The sequence below is a fragment of the Dreissena polymorpha genome, chromosome 7 (genome assembly GCF_020536995.1).
Source record: "Dreissena polymorpha isolate Duluth1 chromosome 7, UMN_Dpol_1.0, whole genome shotgun sequence".
Lineage (NCBI taxonomy): Eukaryota > Metazoa > Mollusca > Bivalvia > Myida > Dreissenidae > Dreissena > Dreissena polymorpha.
Window position 1 is genome coordinate 1,949,868 of NC_068361.1, and position 27,147 is coordinate 1,977,014.

Consider the following 27,147-nt stretch of genomic DNA (forward strand, 5'->3'; position numbering starts at 1 on the left):
AATATGCAAAAGTAATTTTAAAATATTGTTAATTGAAATTAATAAAAACTTTATTAATTAGGATTAATTACAATTATTACATAAGTTAAAATGAAAATTTAGATATTACAAATATTTCATAAGATTATGATTTTAATTGGATTACATATGTTTCTTAAGGGGTGTTATCACGTTCAGCGATACAGCTCAATTTAATGACACCATCTGTATCAATACATGAACCTGTCTGTGATTTGGTAGTGACTAGAAGCATGTGTGCTTTTCCGCAAACTATTGAAATGATCATTGCCATTTAAAATTTTTAAAAGAGCATCAGGTTTAGAACATTTAAAATGAATTTCTTAACTATCAATGACATACCAAGAGATTAGACTGTTTGACACATACTTAGAATGGAAATGTTTAAAGATATATTGTGAAAGATATGCATATATGTACCAATATTCCAAATAAAATCAACATTTGTTCAACGTTAAACCAAACGTTAAATTCCCAAACAATATCAATATTTCAACTAAGCTAATACGTCTAATAAACAACTAACTTGCAATGTGGTAAAGCCTACAAGGACACTTTTAATGTCACGCTTAAATTAAAACAAACTATTTCTGCAAATACTTTATAATTGCCAAACTATAACAATACTGAAAAGTTTCATAATTTTACTACTATTCAAAAGAAATGCAAGTAGACAATATTACAAATTAACTACAGCATGTCGATTTTAATTTGTAATTGAACCTTAAGGCCAATGAATGAAATCTCTCGGTAAAGAAAACATATTGCATAACTATTAAAACCGTAAACTGAAAATTATTATTACAAAAATGAACTTCGCTACAAACGTTTCATAAAAACCAACAGAAAATTCTCATGTTTGAAATTAATACAATATTCTCAATGACTGGAATAACACCGAACTGAAATACAGAACGTGTTACGTACTGTTTACATTTGATACCAAAGGAACTTTTTTGTACCCACACGCACATGTAACAAATAGTGCGCCATAAATATTAAAATAAATTAATGAAATAAGTTGATAAATATTAAAATAAATTAATAAAATAAGTTAATATAATAGACTTACATAGTAAGTCCAATCGCACATTTTAAGGTAACACATTCACATTAACACATCCACAAACAAAACATCTACAAAGAACAGTTACGGGAATTACTGGCGACGAAATTTATATTTAAAAGTACACATGTCACGTGGTGTGTACCAAATGTCACATAAACACAGCAGTGAAACACGCATATTTCTCTTACTAGAATGTGCAGTGTTGATACACAAATCCGCGCGAGCTGTACTGTATATTCTAGCATATAATGTCATGGATGCCTTTCAAGTGCAGCAGAAGGTCAATATGCACAGCAGCTCTCATTTAGAGGTTCAAGGGAATACAAAATTTCATACTTTGGGCACAAAATAAGTACTTTTGACTAATTTTATGGTGGCAATCTGATCAAAATGGGAGTTCCTAACCGAGCCAATGAAACAAATGCTCATTTTTTTTTTGGTGGGGGGGGGGGGGGGGGTTTGGGGGGGTTAGACTGAAAGGCAAGGTTAATATGAACAAGATACATATATATATATAGAGGCAAGCATTATAAGCTTAGAAATGAGGTTCCATGTAGTATCAGGGGCAGAAAGGCAGCTAAGAGCAATGAATGCTTCTTCTTCTAAGGACACAGCTTCCCGCAGAATTCTCAACACAACAAATATTGATCCATGTCACCTTTGTATGCAAAGACAAGTGAATAAGGTCAATACTTCCCTTAAATCACTGAATGAGACAAGCATGTACCAAAAAGAAAACATAACTGGTTGCTGAAAGTGACACATTTTAGCAAAAAGATCCCTCTAAGGTAAATGATGAAGGGGACACGTGCTACAACAATCCTATGTTTAACTCGGACGCGACATCCTTTCAAGCCGGAACCATGACTGTAAGCATATTGTGAGAAAACAATACCAAACACAAGCTTATTGTAGGGTTACAAGTAGCGTATCAACTCAGCTGTACTGCATGCATGCTCAGGAACAAGGATAAACCCGTTCAGTGCCAACGTCCACTGACAACAAAGCACAAACTTTACGTGTGAGGACGCGGAACTATCGATACAAACTGCATGGGGAATTGCACGACGGCAAGGGTTTGAGTGACCAAAAACCTGATTATGACATTATTTCACACCTTAAGCCTCATGAGTATGCTTATTTGCTTGTGTACATGATAATAATTTAGTAGTATTACCTGTTTTGCCATCAACAACCCTTATCCAGTGGCCCTCGGCTTAGTCGCAGACATTCCTCTACCTGAAAAAGTCAAACTTCCTAATAGAAATAGATATAAAATGAAAAACAAACATGCATTTATGTATTTTAAGTGTATTTCTATGAATAATATGAAGTGATAAAGCTTGTTATATTCATGATTGTACTAAATATGACAGCTGGCTCAGGTAAGCATCTGCTGCACTGACCATACTGTAAAAATGTCTGCCATTCCATGTCGGTGAAATGGGGCTCTGTTTGAATGTTCATGCTTTACGCACAAGCTATTGATGCGTTACTGGATCAAGAAGTCCCTGGCGTTGAATTCTGACTTCATGTAGCACATTAACACTCAAAGTCAACCAATATGCCTTTGAATTTAAGTTGGAAAGCAATTTGGCCCTTATTCGGCTATGTAAGGGTGGGGGTCCACTTGAAAAACGACTATTTCAGGTCAAATAATCTGAGTTTGTGCATTTATTGCACTTATTTTCTTCTCTTTTGCTAAGAAACGACCAAAAATCAGCTTTCCCCGTCATATTTATAAAGTTAGTTAAGTTCACAATATACCAAAAGATTTCCTACACAAATTCAATGAAAAAGCAATAACTTTAACTAAAAATAAAGTCAAACTTGTGCGCATAGAGACCCTCATAACCATACCTTTTCTCGAAGAGCATTCCGAGCCGAATTGATTCAAGCAATAAAACAGATAGGTCACGCGGTATGCAAGAAAGAACTCGTCACGAATCAAAAGTCACTGTTTTACGGCCATCTATTTACCGGCTTCTATCCAGTTCATGAGGGTTTCCCGCCATCTGTCAAAGTCTTATGTTGTCTCCAATCTGCAGATAGAATAGTGAATTTCTAGTAAACAACAATGTTTTCCCTGCCACATGCTCACAGAAATATTCTTAAATTAAGTCATGGCAAGTGACCCTACAGAGAACCGTGTCTTCAAATAAATGATGTTCATGTTTTTAGAGAGTATAGCATTGCACTCCAAAAAGATTTAGTATATTGTAAGCTAAAGGAGAAATAAATTCTGATTAAAATGTGTTTTTCTTGCATATTATTATCTTCCTATTCATATTGCACCAATATATTAAGTTTGGCTGGATTATCTGGCCATTTGATATCATATTTTCACATGCGGGTGTTTTCTGTCCGAAGAAGGCGATTTTAGGCCTGTTAAAGCCTAATTGTCCCTTTAAGATTTAAAGCTGTTGTGTTCAATACCAGCAACAAAATACCAAAACAAACCAAATGGACAGGCACGTGGGGCTTATGCGGGGTGGGGAAAAATGACTTTGCTAGATATTTTCACTCTAAGCATTTTTTATAATGTCTTTTTTGTGTGTTTTTTTAATCACCCCAAAAATGTCAATTTTAAAGCCAAAAAAATCCAATTTCATCCAAGAAAACAAACAAGTTATTAAAATGAGATATCAAAGATACTTTGAAGTGTAGAAATCAATAAGCTTCCAATAACTTGTTGTTTCGCACCAATAGGAGTTTTTGGGGATTCCGATAATGACGTCACTTTTGCACACGCTCTAATCTTGGCCGTCAACACAGTGGCCATTTCGCCATTAGATAAACCGCATCGTGATAAGGTCATGGAAGAAAAAGTACGGGAAAATTTGTCAGACGTGTCGATTTATGTGAAAGGGTTAGACACTGAAGCCAGATCGAGGTATTTCTCTAAACTCAAGTACGAAAATGGTCTGAAATCACTTCAAGACCTTTACAAAATCCCGATTGAAAAATGGAGCAGAGATGTGTCTAACTGGCCGATTATTGAGTTCGGACAGATCTACATGTACCTAATTCTCAGCCCAGCCATTTTCAACCCGACATCAATGCGAAACTACAAAAGTTTGGAGGCTTACAGGTATTTAATTAAAGTTATTTGTTTATATGTGTTAGTGTTACATAAATGCACCTAGTTAGTTTGGCACCTCGATCACAATTCAAATATTACTTATAAACGTACCTAGTTAGGCACCTCAATCAAAATTCAAATATAACTTTACATAAAAGATCAAGCAAATTGTTTATACTTAGTTTATTGATTAAAAACATGCTGCATAATGTCAAGTTATTTGCAGCTTACTTAATCTTCTTTTAATTTTACTGTTAACTGTGGCATATGATTAACTTACTATACTGTTCAACTCTTGGCACTTGTACTTACTTTGGCTTTCTGTGATAAGTTGTAAAGTATGTTCAAATATTGTGTTCAAATTATCTTAATTATCAGGTATGTGGAAAGCGGTCACGTGCAAGTGGTGTACTACTATGATGTCGCAGACAGCCTGTATTGCTTCCTTCGTGCAGCTGTCACGCCATCAATGAGAACTCGAGATGAACCCCACTTAGCCTGGGTTTGCCTTAAGAAGGATTCTGGAGATGTTTACTACGCTCATTGTAATTGCATGGCAGGGTAAGTTAAAATTTTGTTCTTGATTTTTGGTGTTTCAATAACCTATTCAGTATTGTCTATGTTCTTTTTGGGACTTACATTTTGCAAAGTCAGCCAACAGTTTATTGTATCCATAAACCTTTAGTATAATTATGGTCTCATACTGTTTACACGTGGTATGTTGCCAGTTGGATCCATGAGCTAAAGTTTGTGTATAAATAACACATTAATATTGAACTATGCAATAACAAGTATTTACATTTTAGATTGGGAGAAACATGCAGTCACATTGCAGCGATACTATTCAAAATGGAGATTGCGGCGAGATGGAAGTTTACGGAAAAGTCTTCAACAGATGTGGGCAGAATGTGGAATCAGCATTTCAAAGAACAGGTGCAATTACTGATAATTATGAAAAATGAATAATCAACAATCATTTCACGGATAAAGAATTTTAACAATGAATTTTATTCAGGGTCCATGTTTTTCATCATAATGTTTATGGCCATTTACTGTGAAATTTGAGTAAATTATCCCATATGCAATATTGTTCTGACTGTCTATTGTCAAAAAAAGAATAAGAAACTAAGAAATGCACAAAACAACAGTAGTCATTATCATGTGTCAGTGTGTTGAGCCTTGGGGAACTATCATGTACCTTGGGTCTTGAAGAACAAGACTCATCGTTAGTTGATGCAACTAAATCTTGCAACATATTTAGCTTTTCGGTTTACATATGTTTTAAATTTTCAGGTTGATCCTGCTCCGGTAACCAACATGCAGCATCTGTTCGGAAACAGAAAGAAGACGGTTGCATCAGTAACACCATCCGGCAAGGACCCACTTCCAAGTGAAGAGATACTGATCGCATTATATCAGGCTTGCCCCAACGCGTCCTTCTTCAACCTGATTCCCGAGATGTTCCCAGGGCAAAGGAAACCTCCACAAGCTAAAGAAGATCCCCTGCCATTTATGCCAATGAGCTTGTACAGAGAAGAGGGTAAAGACATGACACCAACTGAAGTCCTTAGGGCAGTGGACGACCTGATTGCCAATACCAACGGGTTGATAACACCTATTTTCCCCTTTAAGTTAGTCTATCGGTTAGACAGAAAGGAAAGGGGCGTGACGAACGCAAAGACTCGGATAATAATGGTATTAGATTGGTAAAATTATTATAGTAGAACTGGTTTTAAAATAGGTAAAGCAATATCAAGTTAATATGAAATACAGATTGCTAAATACAACAATATAAGCCTATTGTATAAACAATGATAACTCGTATGAAGCGGATAAACTTGACACAACTATTAGGTTTTATCTTTTACGAATAGCGATTACACAAACACTTAAAACCGAACATGTTGTAGTTAGACAATGTTTTGGATCTGGTATATATAGGTTAATGTTACTGTTATATAAGTTACTGTTGTTTACAGTCAGAACATTCCATATATATGCTGCTATTGATGATGATGATAGTTATGCTCAGGTTGATGATAAAGATGATGACGACGACGACGATGATGATGATGATTATGATAACGATGGCTACATTAATAAAACATAACATTAGATTTTGCTCTTAAGCTTTCCAAGTTCATATACCATGCTGAAAAAAAACCCAAACGTAAGTAGCTCAATATTCAACGATTATGTACCCGGGGTACATTGTAGTATACTTCTGAAGAGTAGCCGGGGTACGTTTAAATAGTACCTGAGTCGAGTCGACAACGAAAAGTAAGCCTTTATAAATAAAGCTGGTGAAAATCAACGCAGATAATATTGCAGTTATGTAAATGTCGTTTAAATGTCTATTGAGCTATATTAATTCTGAATTCGTACTGTTCGTATTCGGCGATTAAGACCCAAATCTGGTCGCTACTAAAAAGACATAGGAAGATTTATTTCTAACAGTGTTTGCATTATTTGATCATTTTTTCCACATGAATATTTTCTCTCTGAAAAGCAACTTAATAATTGCTAAGTGCTTTAATTATTTTGCTCGGATGAATGCGAAGTTAGGTCGAGTCGACCTAAACCGATAACAGTGCTAGTCCATAACTTTTATTAAATGTTTATGTTTATAATTAACAATACTCACATTAACAGTTTGCTGCCCCGTTTCTGCCCTTTCTCTGACAAGTGAAACAAGAATGGCAATTACAAAATCCAAAGTATTCGCAATACAACAATCACATTATGATGTCGTGCTTGGATGTTTTATTTGTTAACATTTACGTTTGATATAAATTTGAATAATTAAACATATCAAATTTTACACATATGTTAGTAGGATAACACAATTACATCCACAAACCAAGTGGAAACATTAAAATCTTTTCATTACCAATTACGAATAACACTTATTCAATTCGGTTTAAACTTGTAAATTCATGTGACCGTTTATCAAGTTTACTGACGACGTACGATAAAGTGATTTGATTGGGAGGATACTAGTTGAAAGTCTGATAGCAATATCGGTTATCATAAGTAGAAGATTATACACTGATAAATTAAAGATATAACAAGATATATTATATTCTAGTTCAATACTAAGTAAGAAACTTAGTGCGCGCATTATGTGCGATAAAATAAGAACAACCTCGTAAGTCGTTACAAGTACCCAGACCGGATAATATATTAAGAGTTTTATTTAACTAACATTCATTACATTTGTGTTATTTGTATGCTTATCTCACTTCAATTGCACAAACAAATCGTTTTAGTGATGTCATAAATTTCAAGTCATTTTATTTGAGAAAGAGAAATAAACACGATTTTGTAAATTAAGTTAGACCGCCTAAATATCTTATCAAGCCGTTAAGACAGGATACAAGATAATGAGCGAATGCTAAATAGAAATCAATCTGCAAAATGTTGATTACGTCCATTCCCGATATTAACTATTACCCTACTGCTGCTTTTCAGTTTCAATATATTCCGAGGTGTTTGTCGTCAAAAATGGATTGGGTTAATAGTTTGAGTTTTGTGTTTTTTGTTATGGTTTTAAATGAATATGTTTTTTTTCCCTTGGACTGTTATCGTTTAAAGCAACACACCTTGAAATGAAATACATGTTAATCAATACATTTAGATGCAATTTGAAAGCTTGCAAAATTCTCATTAAATCTATCGCCTAGTTAGCAAGTAATTTATTATTTTTCTAAATGTTAAAACCGAAAGTAGGATTTCTATGCGTATACGCCCATTTCGACAAACGCGATTATTTATAAGTTTTAAAGCGCAAACAAATACGGATTTAACCACTAGATATATTCTCATTGGCATAGATACAAATAAATCTTTAGCCTAGTTAGCAAGCAATTATATTTTTTCAAACGGTGCGGCTTTTTAAACCGAAAATAGGATTTCAAGAAGTCCATTTAACAAACGCGATTATTTTTAAGTTTTAAAGCGCCAAAAGGCGGATTTCTACCTTGTAAACACCCGATATATTCTAATTGGCATGGATAAAATATGTTTCCCAATTATGCTTTTCATTTCAAGTTGTGAGGCTTTAACCCTTGCAAAAAGTTAACCCACTTTCATACCAAAACACACTTAAACCAACATAAAACTGTGTTTTTTCTAAGTTTTTCTGAGCGGAAGTTGGTTTTTGCTAATAAAAGCGAGTTTTATGTGAGCTAAACTGTGCTTAACTGAGTTTAAAGTTGGTTTTTTAAAGTAGATGTGTGTTAAAGCGAGTTTTTTTGCTGTAAGAAGTTGGTTTTTTATGTGTCAAAAGTGAGTCTTTTTATTTATGAGTTGGTTTATGTGTGTTTAAGTGTGTCTTTTTGTTTCATAAGCGAGTCTTTTACAACAGAAGTGGGTCTTTTTATAAACAGAAGTGGGTTAAAGCGAGTTTAAGTTGGTCTTTTTATAAATAATTTGAAAGCCGCAACAAGGCTAAAAGACTCACTTTAACACACTTATCAATAAGTTGGTCTTTTGTTTATTAACATAACTCAACAATAAAACAATAATTCTTCAACTAGGTCTTTGTTTCATGTTTATAGCCATATATTATCAAGGTGAATTGTAAAGGGGCTTTTTTACAGCTTGTTTGCCATTGCACCTTTTGTACATTTATGGGCTCCCCATAATTTTAAGGAAACATTGGATAAAAATTGCTCTTTCAGAACATCACAGGTTCACAGATACTATAAAAATGTTAAAATGTTCAAACTTAGTTTTATACCTGAATATGAAATTGTTTGTCTTTCACTTTGAATCAATACATAAATATTAAATATATTATAAGAACAATCACACATCTATAAAAATGTGAATACTTCCATTTAATTCATGTTCATTGGAGAATTCAATAGACTTACAGTGTGTTTTTTATTCATTTTTTGAGGGGGAGAGTGACACTGTTTCTATAATAAATAAAACTAGTTTCAGTGTGAAAGTGTTGATTAATATATGGAAACTTATGTGGGCTTGCCAGCATCAATTATATCTCCTCAACATAAAAACAATAACTATTTTAACTTTCTTATACTGATATTTAACCCCAATACAATTAATGCCTACCACATTGACCTTTAACATACAATTAAAAAGGCAATAAAAATAAATAATATTTATACTATTAATATTATTTGCTAACACCATTCAGCATGTTTTTTTTAAATATTCACAATTAAATATAATATGCTAAGGGTGCTGTGTATTATTCAATAAATACATATATGTTGGTGTTGAAATCAGTAGATAATTCTCAGATTTAGTAATTGGCTGACACACATAAGAGATTAGCCCTCCCCCCCCCCCCAATTAAATCATAAACATTAATTCTTATCACAGTATCAGTGCTCCATCTATAGGCCTAACAAAGGGGTGTTGATAGACTTTTGATTGGCTGAGCCACCATCTATTTGAAAACAAGCGACTTTGATTGGCTGGAGACAGGAAGTTATGTTTTGAAAACAAAGGGTGTTTTCATCAACTGACTTTGAGCTTTAAGGTATAATTGAGTAACATTAAGACTTATAATTCTAGTTTAAAATGTCTTGAATAACTTTCAGCATGAAGTATTGTGTGGTGAAAACAATGTTTATGTACTACAATGTGTAAATCAACAATAAGTTTGTTGCAAAGGAGATTCAAAGTGGATGGTTAAAGTGATATGGTCTCATAATTCATCAACTGCCTGTTATCTTGGAATACTGAAGAACAGTTGTTTTAGGTTTGTATTTTCATTTTTACATCACTTTTTTATTTAGTTTTATATTGAATTAATTATGATCATTATCATATTTATGTATTGTCACTGGGAAATGTAAATGGATAAGTATAAATGTAATGCAATTATAAGGAAAAACAACACCATTTGAATAATTATGGCTGTATTTTATTATTATTGTCATCTTAAATGTTATTTATACCTATTTCTGGTCATTAATGAACAGATTTCTTTCCCACATATTCAATGAAAACTTTTATATTTTAAATTTGAAGGTTAAACTCCCAAGGTGAAATTTACATTGATTGGAAGATTCTTTGGATAGAATATTCATGCCAAAAGACAGCAGAAGGGGGACTAACTGATGTATGGATTTTGACACCAGATTTTACCCTGCACGAGCAGCCCAACTTGAGTAGATCAGGAGTGGGAAAACCGGGTGGCAGACGTTTCTCCCCCAAGACGTTTCCTCCCCAGACGTTTCCTCCCCAGACGTTTCACCCCCAATATGGGGGTGAAACGTCTGCATAATATGTAAATGTATATTAGCAACAGTTATTTGTAATAAAGTGAAAATAAAGTATTAGTATTTTAATTGAGTGCATTTTATGTGTAAAAAAATGATGTTAGTTGAGTCCTGACTAATTGAAATATTAATTAATGATTTTATATGGTTGTTAAGGGAAGCCTCTAACAAATTTAACAATTAAATAGATCTAATTATACTTGATTTTATAAGTGCCTTAAATTGTTCTTGCATTAAGTAAGCTCATTGAAAAATTGAGTCAAATCAAAGCTTTGATGTTCTTTGATGGTCATTTTAAATGGAAAAGTATGTTACAAATTAAAATAATTATAACTATTGTATTAATCAATTGAGTAAAAGCACACCTTTGATGTTCTTTGATGGTCATTGTAAGTGGAATGGTATGCTACAAATTAAACAATTATAACTATTGTATAAATCAATTGAGTAAACAAACACCTTTTTTTTTTTGATGATCATTTTAAGTGGAATGGTATGTAACAAAGTAAAGAATTACTATTATTGAATTAATGAATTCATGTTGCTACAAACAAATCTATAATTTAAGTTTAATAAGATATTTTCCATTACTTGTTCATTAACAGTGATTTAATTTTTTTCATTTAAAGTGTATTTTTGCACGGCATGGACACTGTTTCATTTTATGAGGATTTTTTTTTAATTAATAAAAAATCCAGTTTCGAAGTAAAATCAATTTAAATAATGCTTTTATAATCAGAAAATTTGAATACGGAAAAATGTTTATTATTTTAATAAAATATCTTTGTGCTTCTCGTGAAAATTTAACAAAATGTCACTTACGCTACTTTTTACATTCAGAAAATGACATGCGTTTGTTATGTCAATTTCGAAAATTGGATAAAAACATTATTTTTACCAAAAAGGTTGACTTAATATTTTATCAGTTGATGTATGTCACCTTAATAAACACAAAAATGGAAAAAAGTAAAAATGTATAAAAATGTCAGTTACATGACTTATTACATTCAGTAGGCGATATGTTTTAATTATAATTTGTAAAACTAGATAAATACAACATATAAAACTGCATATTATGCACTTTTGATAAAACACAATTTATTCCCAAATTGATGTCTTATTCCCAATTCACATAATGCAATGAAGATAAGCCATAAGTTATGATTTTTAAGAATGAATAATAACTATAACATATTTTTATTTTTGAGTAAATAAAGTTGTTATATGACATTAAAATTATAATTTATTACAGCCAGTTTTGAATTGTAGTTCTCAAAAATAATTTTGATAAATAACTATCAGTGTGTCATAGATCTTTATTAATACCATTTACCTTCCAATTTAAAAATTAATTTAATTTGAAGCCAAAAAAATGTGACAGCATTTTCATCATTTGGCTAATATTAAATAACAACCACACCTACCATTATACAAGATATTAGGCACTTAGGGTGCAATAAACAAGCATTGATTAGATTAGCAAGTGTAGTACAACAGATAACAGCTAGATTATGGGTGCAATATACAGGCCCTTTAATCAGCATTGATGAGATTAGGTGACAGGGGGATAAGATGAGATTAGCACATTATTATGCAAAAAAACGTTTTTAAATAGTTTATCACTGTATTAAATATTATTAATGAATCGATTTGATTTGACTTAATTTATAGTTTTATATATGGAACAGAACAGAACAGATAGTTTATTCATATAACTTGAACATTTACAGTTCATCGTTACATATACAAAACTGACAATATAATAAGCAATAAGCACATGCATAGTAATGCTAAAGTGACCAAACTAGTACATTAAAAGGTGTTATATATAATATACAATTAGTTTGTTTAACAGTATACACTTTTATGAAATATTTTATTATTCGTACATAGCGATTTATATATAATGGGTATCGCCCTAGTTCCCCGTACACAGCTGAATTAGCGGTACTCATTTTGACACCCAGTATTCGTTTCAAAAATCTTCTGTGAACTCTTCGCAATTAAAGAAATCTGACAACGTCCCCATATGTCTTACACATAATTTCACTTCATCATACATAGACCGAATAATTTTTAACAATCTACCGTTTATTTCGCTCTTAATAAACTGAAACCAAAGTGGGGGAGAAACGTCTGGGGAGGAAACGTCTTGGGGGAGAAACGTCTAGGGGAGGAAACGTCTTGGGGGTGAAACGTCCGGAAACCGGGAAAACCAAGCCCTGTCCTTGACCAAGGAAAGTTGGATTTGTTGAGAGGTAAAACTATACAGGTTTTAGCATTTGAAAGGCGTCACACTTCCGACCAGTCCACACAGCCAAATGAGACCACATATCTTGGTACATTTTCAAACAGTATTTTCTACCACACGTAATTTCTTTTAATTATTTATGACAAGCGTTAAGTCACATGTGATCACAGGATTTAAATTGCAAAAATAAACAAACAAAAACAACAAGCAAACAAACTTGTATTGATTTAAATTAATAATATTTATAGTAACAAGATATACCATAACAGCAATATTTATCACTTACATTATAAACTAGAAATGGCGCGGCAGAGGCCGACGCGTATCCCCACGCCGAATGTTTGACCTAGGTGTGCCCCAGGGTTGGTAATGGGGCCATGCATAGCTGAGATTGACCGTATTGTCATAAGAGAAGTTCATCATCAATTAGAAGTGAATTGGTGTAGAAATGAAGAAGTTATAGTAAAAGGCAATTTTGGGTGGGTGTGACATATGTGGGCAGGGCGCCCCAGGGTTGGTAATGGGGCCATGCATAGTTGAGATTGACCGTATTGTCATAAGAGAGGTTCAGTATCAATTTGAAGTGAATCGGTGTAGAAATGAAGAAATTATAGTAAAAGGCAATTTTGGGTGGGTGTGGTCTATGTGGGCGGGGCGCCCCAGGGTTGGTAATGGGGCCATGCATAGTTGAGATTGACTGTATTGTCATAAGAGAAGTTCAATATCAATTTGAAGTGAATCGGTGTAGAAATGAAGAAATTATAGTAAAGGCAATTTTGGGTGGGTGTGGTCTATGTGGGCGGGGCCCCAGGGTTGGTTATGGGGCCATGCATAGTTGAGATTGACCCTAATGTCATAAGAGAAGTTCAGTATCAATTTGAAGTGAATCCGTGTAGAAATGAAAAAATTATAGTAAATGGAATTTTTTGGTGGGTGTGGCCTATGTGGGCGGGCGCCCCAGGGTTGGGATTGGGGCCATGCATAGTTGAGATTGACCCTAATGTCATAACAAAAGTTCAGTATCAATTTGAAGTGAATCCGTGTAGAAATGAAAAAATTATAGTAAATGGAAATTTTTGGTGGGTGTGGCCTATGTGGGCGGGGCGCCCCAGGGTTGGGAATGGGGCCATGCATGGTTGAGATTGACCGTATTGTCATAGGTGAGGTCCAGTATCAATTTGAAGTGAATCGGTGTAGAAATAAAGAAGTAAATGTAAAATAACCTAAAAAAATGAGTGATAATTTCTGACGCGGCCCCACCCCAACCCCTATAACTTTTGACCCAGGGGTCAGATCAAAATTCCAAATAGTGCAGGGTCGCACATATGCTCATAGCTACCATGTGTGTAAATTTCAAGGTTCTAGTGCTTTTAGTGTAGGAGGAGATAGTGGCCAGGACGGACGGACGGCGGAGATCACCACAATATCCCCACCTTTTTTTCAAAAAGCGTGGGGATAAATATCTTTCAGGACCTGATCTCAAATGAGATCATGCACAAGACGCACCTCGCAAAGGCCATGACAGTATAGTTTTCAGACCTGATCAGCTGGTGACTGCTCTATGAAGTGCTGTTCAACCTCCCCTAAGGGGGAGATTCGAGAGGGTCTCCTGATTGCTGAACACTACGCCATGGTTGGTATGATTCTTTTTTATAGGGAAAAAGGGGATTTAAATATATAGGTGTTCTACTGCCTCCATATTCATTTTGAAACAAACATAATGCAATTGATTCAAATTTGACTCCAGCACATAATCTGTCTTGCGTTAATTTAATACTACTGCTAAAATTTAAGGCAGACTCGACCTAACTTCGCTTCATCCAAGCAAAATAATTTAAGCACTTAGCAATTATTAATTTGCTTTTCAGAGAGTAAATATTCGTGGGAAAATAGTCAAATAATACAAACACTGTTGGAAATAAATCTTCCTATGTCTTTTTAGTAGCGACCAGATTTGGGTCTTTTTATTAAGCGCCGAATACGAACAGTACGAATTCATAATTAATATAGCTGAATTGACATTTAAACTTCATGTGCTTATACCTAAATGCAAGGTTATTATTTTCGCGCTTTCGCACAGTTCCTGATTGTCACGAGACGGATCTTCTTTCAGTCAGCTGTGCACGCACGCGTCTATGTATCGTACGTGATTATCATATAATTCTATGTTCATTGAGGTTTTCATCATTTCTATTTAATGTAATGGGTGACGGGATCTTCGTTTACGTACGATAAATTATTTAGTTCTTAGTAATCTTAGTAATTAACAGTTCTAATATTGTTTCTGCCATATTTCAATTTCAATTAGTATTAAATGTAACCATTCTTTAACTTCTGAAAGTGAGCGTTAAGCGCTAGCATTCTTTGATTTATGATAAGTGTAAATAATTAAATAAGTCAGTAGTGTAAACAGCTCATTTTATTTTCTGAAAGAATATCCAGAAAATACAGTGATAATTTATTAAAACAAGATAAATATTCGCACGCACAAATATCATTTATGATATATACGTACATAATACATATGTAACGATATTGATTCTTATTATATATTAATTAATCACACAGAATATTATACATTTTCACTAACAGTTTTCAGGCATTAACATTGTTTTATCAAATCATAAAATAAAGAAATTATTTATTTATGAGAAAACAGTACTATTAGTTTTACTAATGTGATACTTATAAAATAGAAATTATCATAAATACACAATATATATTTATTCGGATATTGTGCAGTCAAACAACTTTCCTAAATACTCTACATTGAATGTAACTGAAACAAATTAAAGTAGTAAGCGATAATTTAAATATGAATATATTTATTTGTAGCAAACAATACTTTCGGTTTGAAAATAAATAAGTAATAATATCTCGCCTGAAAGAATATCCAGTAAATACAGTGCTTGAATCGCGCACGGTATTTCCTTAAATTTTCTTTCAGTGGCAACTTTCTGAAATTTGATCAGACTTTTCCAAATACGTATCTCACGTGATCCCACGTGGTCTCACGTGATACGCTTATTCACCTACATTTTATATTTGTTCGGATCAAAACTGTTAACCCTTAGTCATGGAACTTTCTCGAAGCTTCGACTGTGCACTTTTATTTTCCAAATTTGGGAAACAATTTAGATTGGAATGTTCTACTCGCTCTCTTAGCTTACTAAGCTGTTTTCTTATAGTTCATCAAGATAGTTTTCAACATGTAAGAATTTGTAGCTCACCAAGCACAAAAATATACCTATGTAGTGTTGTGAAACCGGGGCTTAATGCATGATATTGACTGCACAATTCCTTACATAAAATTAAGCATTTCTAACAATATGCAATAGTTATTTTAAACAATATGCAATAGTAATTTTAAAATTTTGTTAATTGAAATTAATTAAAACTTTATTAATTAGGATTAATTAAAATTATTACATAAGTTAAAATGAAAATTTAGATATTACAAATATTTCATAAGATTATGATTTTAAATGGATTACATATGTTTCTTAAGGGGTGTTATCACGTTCAGCGATACAGCTAAATTTAATGACACCATCTGTATCAATACATGAACCTGTATGTGATTTGGTAGTGACTAGAAGCATGTGTGCTTTTCCGCAAACTTTTGATATGATCATTGCCATTTAAAATGTTTAATAGAGCATCAGGTTTAGAACATTTAAAATGAATTTCTTAACTATCAATGACATACCTAGAGACTAGACTGTTTGACACATACTTAGAATGGAAATGTTTAAAGATATACTGTGAAAAATATGCATATATGTACTAATATTCCAAATAAAATCAACATTTGTTCAACGTTAAACCAATCATTCAATTCCCAAACAATATCAATATTTCAACTAAGCTAATACGTCTGATAAACAACTAACTTGCAATTTGGTAAAGCCTACAAGGAAACTTTTAATGTCACGCTTAAATTAAAACAAACTATTTCTGCAAATACTTTATAATTGCCAAACTATAACAATACTGAAAAGTTTCATAATTTTACTACTATTCAAAAGAAATGCAAGTAGACAATATTACAAATTAACTACAGCATGTCGATTTTAATTTGTAATTGAACCTTAAGGCCAATGAATAAAATCTCTCGGTAAAGAAAACATATTGCATAACTATTAAAACCGTAAACTGAAAATTATTATTACAAAAATGAACTTCGCTACAAACGTTTCATAAAAACCAACAAAAAATTCTCATGTTTAAAATTAATACAATATTCTCAATTACTGAAATAACACCGAACTGACATACAGAACATGTTACGTACTGTTTATATTTGATACCAAAGGAACTTTTTTTGTTCACATACGCACACGTAACAAATAGTGCGCCATAAATATTAAAATAAATTAATGAAGTAAGTTGATAAATATTAAAATAAATTAATAAAATAAGTTAATATAATAGACTTACTTAGTAAGTCCAATCGCACATTTTAAGGTAACACATTCACATTAACACATCCACAAACAAAACATCTACAAAGAACAGTTACGGGAATTACTGGCGACGAAATTTATATTTAAAAGTACACATGTCACGTGGTGTGTACCAAACGTCACATTAACACAGCACTGAAACACGCATATTTCTCTTACTAGAATGTGCAGTGTTGATACACAAATCCGCGCGAGCTGTACTGTATATTCTAGCATATAATGTCATGGATGCCTTTCAAGTGCAGCAGAAGGTCAATATGCACAGCAGCTCTCATTTAGAGGTTCAAGGGAATACAAAATTTCATATTTTGGGCACAAAATATGTACTTTTGACTAATTTTATGGTGGCAATCTGATCAAAATGGGAGTTCCTAACTGAGCCAATGAAACAAATGCTCATTTTTTTTTTTTGGGGGGGGGGGGGGGGGGTTTAGACTGGAAGGCAAGGTTAAAATGAACAAGATACATATATGTAGGCAAGCATTATAAGCTTAGAAATGAGGTTCCATGTAATATCAGGGGCAGAAAGGCAGCTAAGAGCAATGCAGGCTTCTTCTTCTAGGGACACAGCTTCCCGCATAATTCTCAACACAACAAATATTGATCCATGTCACCTTTGTATGCAAAGACAAGTTAATAAGGTCAATACTTCCCTTAAAACACTGAATGAGACAAGCATGTACCAAATAGAAAACATAAATGGTTGCTGAAAGCGACACATTTTAGCAAAAAGATCCCTCTAAGGTAAATGATGAAGGGGACACGTGCTACAACAATCCTATGTTTAACTCGGACGCGACATCCTTTCAAGCCGGAACCATGACTGTTAGCATATTGTGAGAAAACAATACCAAACACAAGCTTATTGTAGGGTTACAAGTAGCATATCAACTCAGCTGTACTGCATGCATGCTCAGGAACAAGGATAAACCCGTTCAGTGCCAACTTCCACAGACAACAAAGCACAAGCTTTACGTGTGAGGACGCGGAACTATCGATACAAACTGCATGGGAAATTGCACGCCGGCAAGGGTTTGAGTGACCACAAACCTGATTATGACATTATTTCACACCTTAAGCCTCATGAATATGCTTATTTGCTTGTGTACATGATAATAATTTGGTAGTATTACCTGTTTTGCCATCAACAACCCTTATCCAGTGGCCCTCGGCTTAGTCGCAGACATTCATCTACCTAAAAAAGTCAAAATTCCTAATAGAAATAGATATAAAATGAAAAACAAACATGCATTTATGTATTTTAAGTGTATTCTAAGAATAATATGAAGTGATAAAGCTTGTTATATTAATGATTGTACTAAATATGACAGCTGGCTCAGGTAAGCATCTGTTGCACTGTCCATACTGTAAAAAAATGTCTGCCATTCCATGACGGTGAAATGGGGCTCTGTTTGAATGTTCATGCTTAACGCACAAGCTATTGATGCGTTACTGGATCATGAAGTCCCTGGCGTTGAATTCTGACTTCATGTAGCACATTAACACTACACAGTCAACCAATATGCCTTTGAATTTAAGTCGGAAAGCAATTTGGCCCTTATTCCGCTATGTAAGGGTGGGGGTCCACTTGAAAAACGACTATTTCAGGTCAAATAATCTGAGTTCATGCATTTATTGCACTTATTTTCTTCTCTTTTGCTAAGAAACGACCAAAAATCAGCTTTCCCAGTCATATTTTGCACTTGCAGATGGTATTTCATTTTAACCTAAAGTTAGTTAAGTTCACAATATACCAAAAGATTTCCTACACAAATTCAATGTAAAAGCAATAACTTTAACCAAAAAAAAATCAAACTTGTGTGCATAGAGACACTCATAACCATGCCTTTTCTCGAAGAGCATTCCGAGCCGAATTTATTCAAGCAATAAAAAAGATAGGTCACGCGGTATGCAAGAAAGAACTCGTCACGAATCAAAAGTCACTGTTTTACGGCCATTTATTTACCGGCTTCTATCCAGTTCATGAGGGTTTCCCGCCATCTGTCAAAGTCTTATGTAGTCTCCAATCTGCAGATAAAAGAGTGAATTTCTAGTAAACAACAATGTTTTCCCTGCCACATGCTCACAGAAATATTCTTAAATTAGGTCATGGCAAGTGACCCTACAGAGAACCGTGTCTTCAAATAAATGATGTTCATGTTTTTAGAGAGTATAGCATTGCACTCCAAAAAGATTCAGTATATTGTAAGCTAAAGGTGAAATAAATTCTGATTAAAATGTGTTATTCTTCCATATTATTATCTTCCTCTTCATATTGCACCAACATATTAAGTTTGGCTGGATTATCTGTCCATTTGGCCATTTTATATCATATTTTCACATGCGGGTGTTTTCTGTCCGAAGAAGGCGATTTTAGGCCTGTTAAAGCCTAATTGTCCCTTTAAGATTTAAAGCTGTTGTGTTCAATACCTGCAACAAAATACCAAAACAAACCAAATGGACAGGCACGTGGGGCTTATGCGGGGTGGGGAAAAATGACTTTGCTAGATATTTTCACTCTAAGCATTTTTTATAATGTCTTTTTTGTGTGTTTTTTTAATCACCCCAAAAATGTCAATTTCAAAGCCAAAAAAATCCAATTTCATCCAAGAAAATAAACAAGTTAGTAAAAATGAGATATCAAAGATACTTTGAAGTGTAAAAATCAATAAGCTTCCAATAACTTGTTGTTTCGCACCAATAAAACGTGTGAAATCTTGAAAGCGCGTTGTCACTTGGAGCCCATTTATTTACCAGCCACCAATATTCTAGCATATAATGTCATGGATGCCTTTCAAGTGCAGCAGAAGGTCAATATGCACAGCCAGCTCACATTTAGAGGTTCAAGAGAATACAAAATTTCATATTTTGGGCACATAGCAAAACTAATTCGAAATCATGGAGGATCTACAAATTACAAATGCAATTCCTAATGACAATAAGTAAGTTTTCAATCCTTACTGTCTTTCTGAGTTGTATTAAAAACAACGGTAGTGGATCCAGTGCGGCAAGAAGGTGATTCAGGTAAATTTTGCATAATTTCGCGACCTGTCAAATTGTGTTCCTGCATAATGTATTGTCTTGAAAGTATATTGCGTCATATACTATATTTAAATGCTATCTTGTGATACAAAGAACCTCAGGGCCCAGTGAGAGAATCTTCTCCACAGCAGGAGACCCTGTCAGTGCTCATAGGGCTTGCCTTGTTGCAATAATTCAACTCTCAGTCTCAGCTTTATAACCCAATGGTTAGCTGTGGGTTGCAATGCGCCGTCTCTTGCCCATGGGTTTACAAAATTTAATCAACTATGCAATGGTTAAGGAACACTGAAACTGCAAGATCTTATCAAAGTTTACCTGTCTAAACCACAAACTCATACGAATGGTACCATTACAACAATAAATAATTGCTTTTTATTGACTTAGTTTTGCTTTCGTACGCTGTATCCGCCATATTGGGTAGCAGACTCTTTCGGCCCCAAGCTCTTTCGGCCCAGTCCGAAATTTCAGGCTTTTCGGCCCCAAGCCTATTCGGCCCCAAATCGACCAGGCTCATTCGGCCCCATATTTTATTACACCTATTAACAAGGGTGTATGATTGAATAAAGGTGTTCAAAATGATATATATTGTGTTGTCTGTTTGTTCCTTTGTATTGCTTTTGATTATTGATGATAAAATGAAATTAATTGAAAACCATTATTGTTTTACAAACTGTTACCAATGTATGTAATTGTTTTAATTGTTAAATTGTGCCGGCTTTTAATTTTGCATCGATTGTCAGTTTGTTTGTTAAATATTGCGTTTGATTAAAGGTGTAAATGATGAGTATTTGTTTGGTTGGTCCATTCTTGTTTTTTGTCGGTTATTAGCAATTCTTAACGAAATTATTGCAAAAAAGTATATAAGTGCTATTATTGTGTTAATTGGTATCATTAGTCATTTTGCTGTCTATGTCATACTTTGGTTACTAGTTCTATAATTGTGCTGTGAAATTTGGTATGATATTGGATGTAACTTGTGTGAATCGTAAATAAATTTGTAAGTGTTTGTGATTGTGAATTTGTGATGGAGGAGGACAAGTGTTTAGTGTGTAAGAATGCCGTTCGCTCGCTGCAGCATGGCATCACATGTGACGTTTGCGACAAATGGCAGCATCGCACCTGCAATACAGGTAAGTGTTTATTCAAATACTAACAATAAAAGTTAAAATTCTCTCGCGAAACATTGTAAAAATGCTTTCAAATGAGAACTGAGACATTTAATGAAAACGTGAATTAATCTAATTGCCTTATTACAATTTGTAAATCTGGTTAGACACATGAATTTTACAACCTGATAAAGGTAATAAAACCGGGCATAGGTGCGGGTGCTATTCAATGGCTTCACTCGATAATGAAAGACGGGGTCACATTAATTAATGAATTATGATAAGGATTTTATTATTATAGTCTTATCCATATTTATATTTTTCATAATTTTGATCATATAAAACATTAAGATGATGATGCAATACAGGTAAGTGTAAATGCCAACTGACAAGCTAAGATTATCGACAAATAAATTATTTTCCTAAGTAAGACTGAACATGGGTCTAATTTGCAAAATTTTTAATTTATTTTATTGTCATGGTTATAATTTGCATTTTTTTTAAATTTATTTTATTGTCAGTTCATTGTCAGTTCAAAGTTTACTAATTTATCAACTTAAATCTACATTTTGTGTTACCTGTTAACCCGAATACACACCACACATGTATTTAACAACCTGACAAAGATCATAAAACCGGGCATAGGTGCGAGTGTGCTAGACAATGGCTTCATTCGATAATGATTGACGGGGTCGGAGTAATTAAAGAAAACAACATCTGTTTAATGCATTACCGTTGTGTGAACATCGTCAAGTTAGTTATTAATCAATTAGGTTATGTTGTAAATTTATGACGAATTTTGCAAACACTTTGTAAGCATATCCGCGACAGAATATTTTAGTGCAAAGAGGGGGGATATTGTTCTTACCTTCATCTGCAATGACTGCCGCAACCGCCATACAACGCCTGACATCAGCCTAAACATCAGCCTTAACTTAGAAAATGTCGCGCAGCCGACAATGCTTGAGGTACTAGTTACGCGCTCTGTAAAAAATGGGGTTTAATGCATGTGCGAAAAGTATTTCTTTTTTTTATAACTATTTTACGTAATGAATAAAGTATTTGTATATTAGTTACCGTTATATTTTCCCGTTTACAGAAACAGACAAAGAAGCAAGCTGTGTGGCGATGCAGCGTGCGACGGAAAACGTTCATGTGTACCGCGTATTATGCTTATGATTGTGACTCTTATGATGAATGATGAATGATGATGATTTATATTTATATGATGATTATTATGATGATGTAATTGCATTATTAATAAAATAAACAACTTGTGTGCAGTAAATTATGTAGTATGTAATTAGGTTAAATTAATGTATTGTGTTGTTAAGACGTATGTATTCCTTATTGTTATAACTTTAAAATTATCCAAATAAATGTAATATAAATTATTTTATAGTTTGTTTTATTTTCAAAGCCGTCTCATATTCTTGTATCTATTCTTCTCATTTCGACGACGATATACCTGAAGCAAAAGACAAAGAGAATCTTTTTTCAAATGCATTAATCCTCAATAAAGATAATATATTACTGTAATAAACAAAGTCGATCACGATGTGGTATATACAGAATACACTGTTTCAAATTTAAACATAAAACATGTCAGCGAGGAAAGTGTTTTGAAACATCGTCGTGTTTTATAGGGTGCATGCAACGGATTACATCCGTAGGTTGCCATTCAGGTTAATTTAACATGTTTATGAAGTTTATTCATTATTTTCCTTAATTTGTTTCGAACGACGTCTGTTTAGTGAAGCGCACGGATTCTCTGTGCTAAACTGCACCCATGTTTATGAAGGGGTGCATATGGACTGACAGAGCAGCCATAGCAAAAATTATCAAAGGCTCTGGCAGTCCGTTTATATGGACTAAGGGCTTGCCTGGACCCGGGCAATGTTGATATATTAATTTTTGTGAAAACAAACATCAAACTTATGAACAGTGAAAAGTGTATTTTAACGAGCAAACTATGAAGTGAATAAGTGTTACGGTTTCGTTTTATTTGGACATCGCTACAATGTTAAACGAGAAAATGGGTTATGTTTTTTGTTAATAATTGTTTAATGTATTTTAGTCAATTTATACTTCTAAAACATTGATTACTTTAATTTAGACAGAAAATTCTAATTTACTCTTATCTGAGGGATCCGGATCCGAAAAACTGCAAGAACCCATATTTGGATTCGGATTCGCATCCGAACAAATTTTTTGGATTCGTTGCAGCCCTACTATTTGGTATGGGGTTAGCCTCTAGATAACCTGGCTCAAAGATCTATAAATAAATAGTATATTTATAGATAACGCAGTGAAAGGGATTAGGCTACGGTATCTTGATCTTCTCGATTATTTATTAAAAATAATTATTAAAGAAAAACGCCTTTTTAGGTCTTAAACCAATTAAGAATGGAAATATTAGTTATAAATTTATATTTTATTCAATGAATTCAGAACATTTTAAGATTAAATCACGGACTCTAGATTACACGGATATGAAACGGGACCGTTACGCCAAATATCTTGTTGTGTCTAAGTCACGTGACCGTGTCGTATCTGTCGATCTTTTATCGAAGCGCCGATGTTATACATTTGATGTACCCACTCACGTATTTTGTTAAATTATAGTTTCATTTCTAGGCCGATTTTGACAAATTATATATCATTAGAAAGCTTACGTAATGTAGTTTTCAGATATATAAATATATATTAAGTTTTTCTTCTGATTTTGGCAGCTCGGCGAGTTATAACTTTAACTTTTGCAAATATCATACCGTTTTGGAGTTTTAGAATCTAGATTTACGGTTGACATGTTCGTACTTTATACCGATTTGTAGCGTTTATATTAGGAGTTCAGTTTTAAAAATAACATCTTGCTTAGGAGAATAGAATTCTGTTTATGATAGTGATTAAATATATTGCACACTGATAATAAATAGATTAATAATTTTGAAAACACTAGGGCTTTGTTTGTAGTTTAATTATGTTACAGTATCAAATAACCCCCCCCCCCCCCCCCCAAAAAAAAAAAAAATCAATAATTATAAACAGAACAGGGTTTCATTCAATTATTTATGTATTAATGTATTTAATTATGTATTAATGTATTTTTGATGTATGTATTTATTTATTCATTCATTCATGCGTTCATTCATGCGTTTATTCATTCGTTCATGTATTTCTTTCTTTATTTATTTATTCATCTATTTATTTATCTATCTATCTATTCATTCCGTTTGTGCGTACGTGAGTGTATTTATTGGTTTCTTCGTTCGTTCGTTCGTAATTTCTTTCAGTCAGTCAGCAAGCGAGCGAGCGGGCCGGCCTGTCGGTCGTGCGCTCGTTTTTTTTCCTTCGTTCATGCGTCCGTCCGTTTGTTTGTTCGTTCGTTCGTTTGTGCGTTAGAGCTTTTCTGCGTTCATCATCATCTTCTTCTTCTTCATCATTATCATCATCATCATTATCCTCCTCCTCCTCCTCCTTCACCTCCTCATCATCAACATCATCATCATCATTTGTATTTTTATTTTTTTCCATTTCTTTATATATTTTGTATTATTTGTACTGTTTTATATTAAATGCATATTATGTAAATGCTGCCACGTTAAAACAAAATACATGTTGAATAAAGTTACAAAATAGATTGGTGATATCGTCACATAGCATGAGGAAGGGTGCCTTGGGTACTTTAAGACATCTCATGCCGAAAGGGTGATTGATGTCGGTGTGTCATGCTACATTGTCCTGTTTATTGGACCCTTAATGTGATAAAGCCGCTTTTAGTAATGGTGATAACTGTACTTTATATTGCTAAACAATACGAGACTGCGAAAACAAATGTCACAGGTTATTTATTTGACTCTTTCTTGGTTTCAATTTATATTAAAAGTATATTGATTATCTTAAGTGTGACTATCTTTAGTTTGAAAAATTAATACGAAATTACATAAAAAAATAGTTGTTAATTTACCAATTGACTATTTTACCTGTATTCATTTTGTATGAAACAACGATAATGGAAGCAAGAAATATCCTTTTTTAAAGATGCGCGGTGCATATCCCGATCGTGAAAATTAAGGTTGAAATAAAACGTTTATATTTAAATTACTGATTTTTTATGTTTTAAGTCGCACATCAAACACATCAAATGTTGTATGTAGTGTATTATATATTTACGTATGACAGTTTGAAGTCATGCTGATATAATGTATAAATCAATAAAAAGGGCATATCACATTTCCCGTGCACTTGTATACACTTATTGTAGTATTTGCCGGGAAAGAAAACCATACAGGAATTATCAAGTAAATGAATGTAAACGCGTTATCAAACTGCACACTTGTGTGCTTTCATGTAACTTGAACTACATTTAGCACTGTTATATGCGTCCTCATATGGCATATTATGTATGTAGCATACGTCTGTTCTCAACGATTGAACTATATGGTATTTAGGTATTTCATTTAGACGCAGTTGTCTTTCCACACATTCTAATCACACATTTATGACTACTTGCGTTTTTTAATTGGACAGTCTAACCACAATACTTTACGTTGTCGGTTCAGGAACAATTTAAAAGTACACCGGATACTATTAAGTATACACAAAGTAGCCCCGAGTACGGAACAGATACTCAAAAGTAGCACGAAGTATTTAAAGTAGTACCTGAGTCAATAACGAAAATCGAGCCTTAATGAATAACGCCAGTGGAAAGTCACGGAGAAAATCTTGCAGTTAAGTAGATGTACAAATAGTTAAAATATCTGTTCAGCTATATTAATTATGAATTGGTAATGTTCGTATTCGGTGGTTAGTAATAACGACCAAAATCTGGTCGCTACTAAAAGAACATAGACAGATTTATTTCTACCATTGTTTGTATTATTCGAATGTTTTGCCCCGTGAATATTTTCTCTCTCAAAAGCATCTTTATAATAGCTTAGAAGCGAGGAGACGTGTGATGGCATGACAAAGAATTAGCAGTGATAAATAAATGTTGAGAGAGTTATGAGGAATGAGAAAGAAATAATGACAAAAAGGGAATTAATGAGATGACAGAAAGAAGGAATAAGGAGGAATTGATGCGGCTTTGAAGAGGATGTGAAGTCAGTGGATTGAGTAAACATATAGGGGAAGAATTTTAGAGAATGTGCGGAAGAAGTGAGGAAAAATTGTGTAAAAGGGAGGAGTAATCTTTTGAACTTTTGAGGAATTGAGCGGGTATGGGCAGGCAAAAGGCAGTGAGGATGAAGTGAGGTAGGATGAAGTGAGGAATGATTGAGTAGTAGATAGGAGTAATGTTTAGAAATTGAAGAGGAGACAATGAGGAGTCAGTAAGGAGGCAATTTGGAATAATAAATGGGAAGTGGAATGAAATACGAAATTATGTAAAAATTAAATACATGTTAATAAAGCACTCTATATCGGTATTTCACATCATAAGATTTAATAAAAAATCAACCACTTACATATTGTTACCTATTTACATAATCCAGTTCCAAAAATAAAGACTCCTCTTTGTCTATATATGCGTATCGTAAAGATTATGTTAGTTGTACGTACGAAAGTTATTAATAAATCAATTGGATTTAAATTGTAATGACGAATCAATGAAAAACATGACTCTTACCTTTCTTGTATCGCCCAATTCAACTTAAATTCAACAGATGAAACGAAGCATCTAAAGGCGCAAATCCTGGGAATTCATACTAAGTACATCACGAACAAGCGTTAATAAAAATTAAATACATGTAACAATGTATACAGCTATGAATATGGTTAACGTCTGTTCAATACAAAATAAAGTACTATTGTTCTTAAATGTACATGTACAGTAAAAGTCACATGTCTAGTAGGAGG

At 33.4% G+C, this 27,147-nt stretch overlaps 1 protein-coding gene across 22 annotated transcripts in view; it reads right to left on the bottom strand.

Moving 5' to 3' along the window:
• Positions 1-27,147, bottom strand: part of LOC127838413 (uncharacterized) — a 38,584-nt gene extending 11,437 nt beyond the window's left edge. For 5 of the 22 annotated variants that reach the window (XM_052366166.1, XM_052366157.1, XM_052366154.1 and 2 more), the window contains exons 1-3: positions 26,918-27,147; positions 19,110-19,171; positions 2,265-2,326 (exon numbers count right to left, since the gene is read on the bottom strand). The gene's annotated coding sequence lies outside the window, so the exon portion shown is untranslated. Of the gene's footprint in view, positions 1-2,264; positions 2,327-2,947; positions 3,130-6,813; positions 7,791-18,276; positions 18,339-19,109; positions 19,172-20,500; positions 20,875-26,917 lie in introns of those variants that run through there. The other 17 variants (XM_052366171.1, XM_052366170.1, XM_052366169.1 and 14 more) reach the window with 10 other exon arrangements.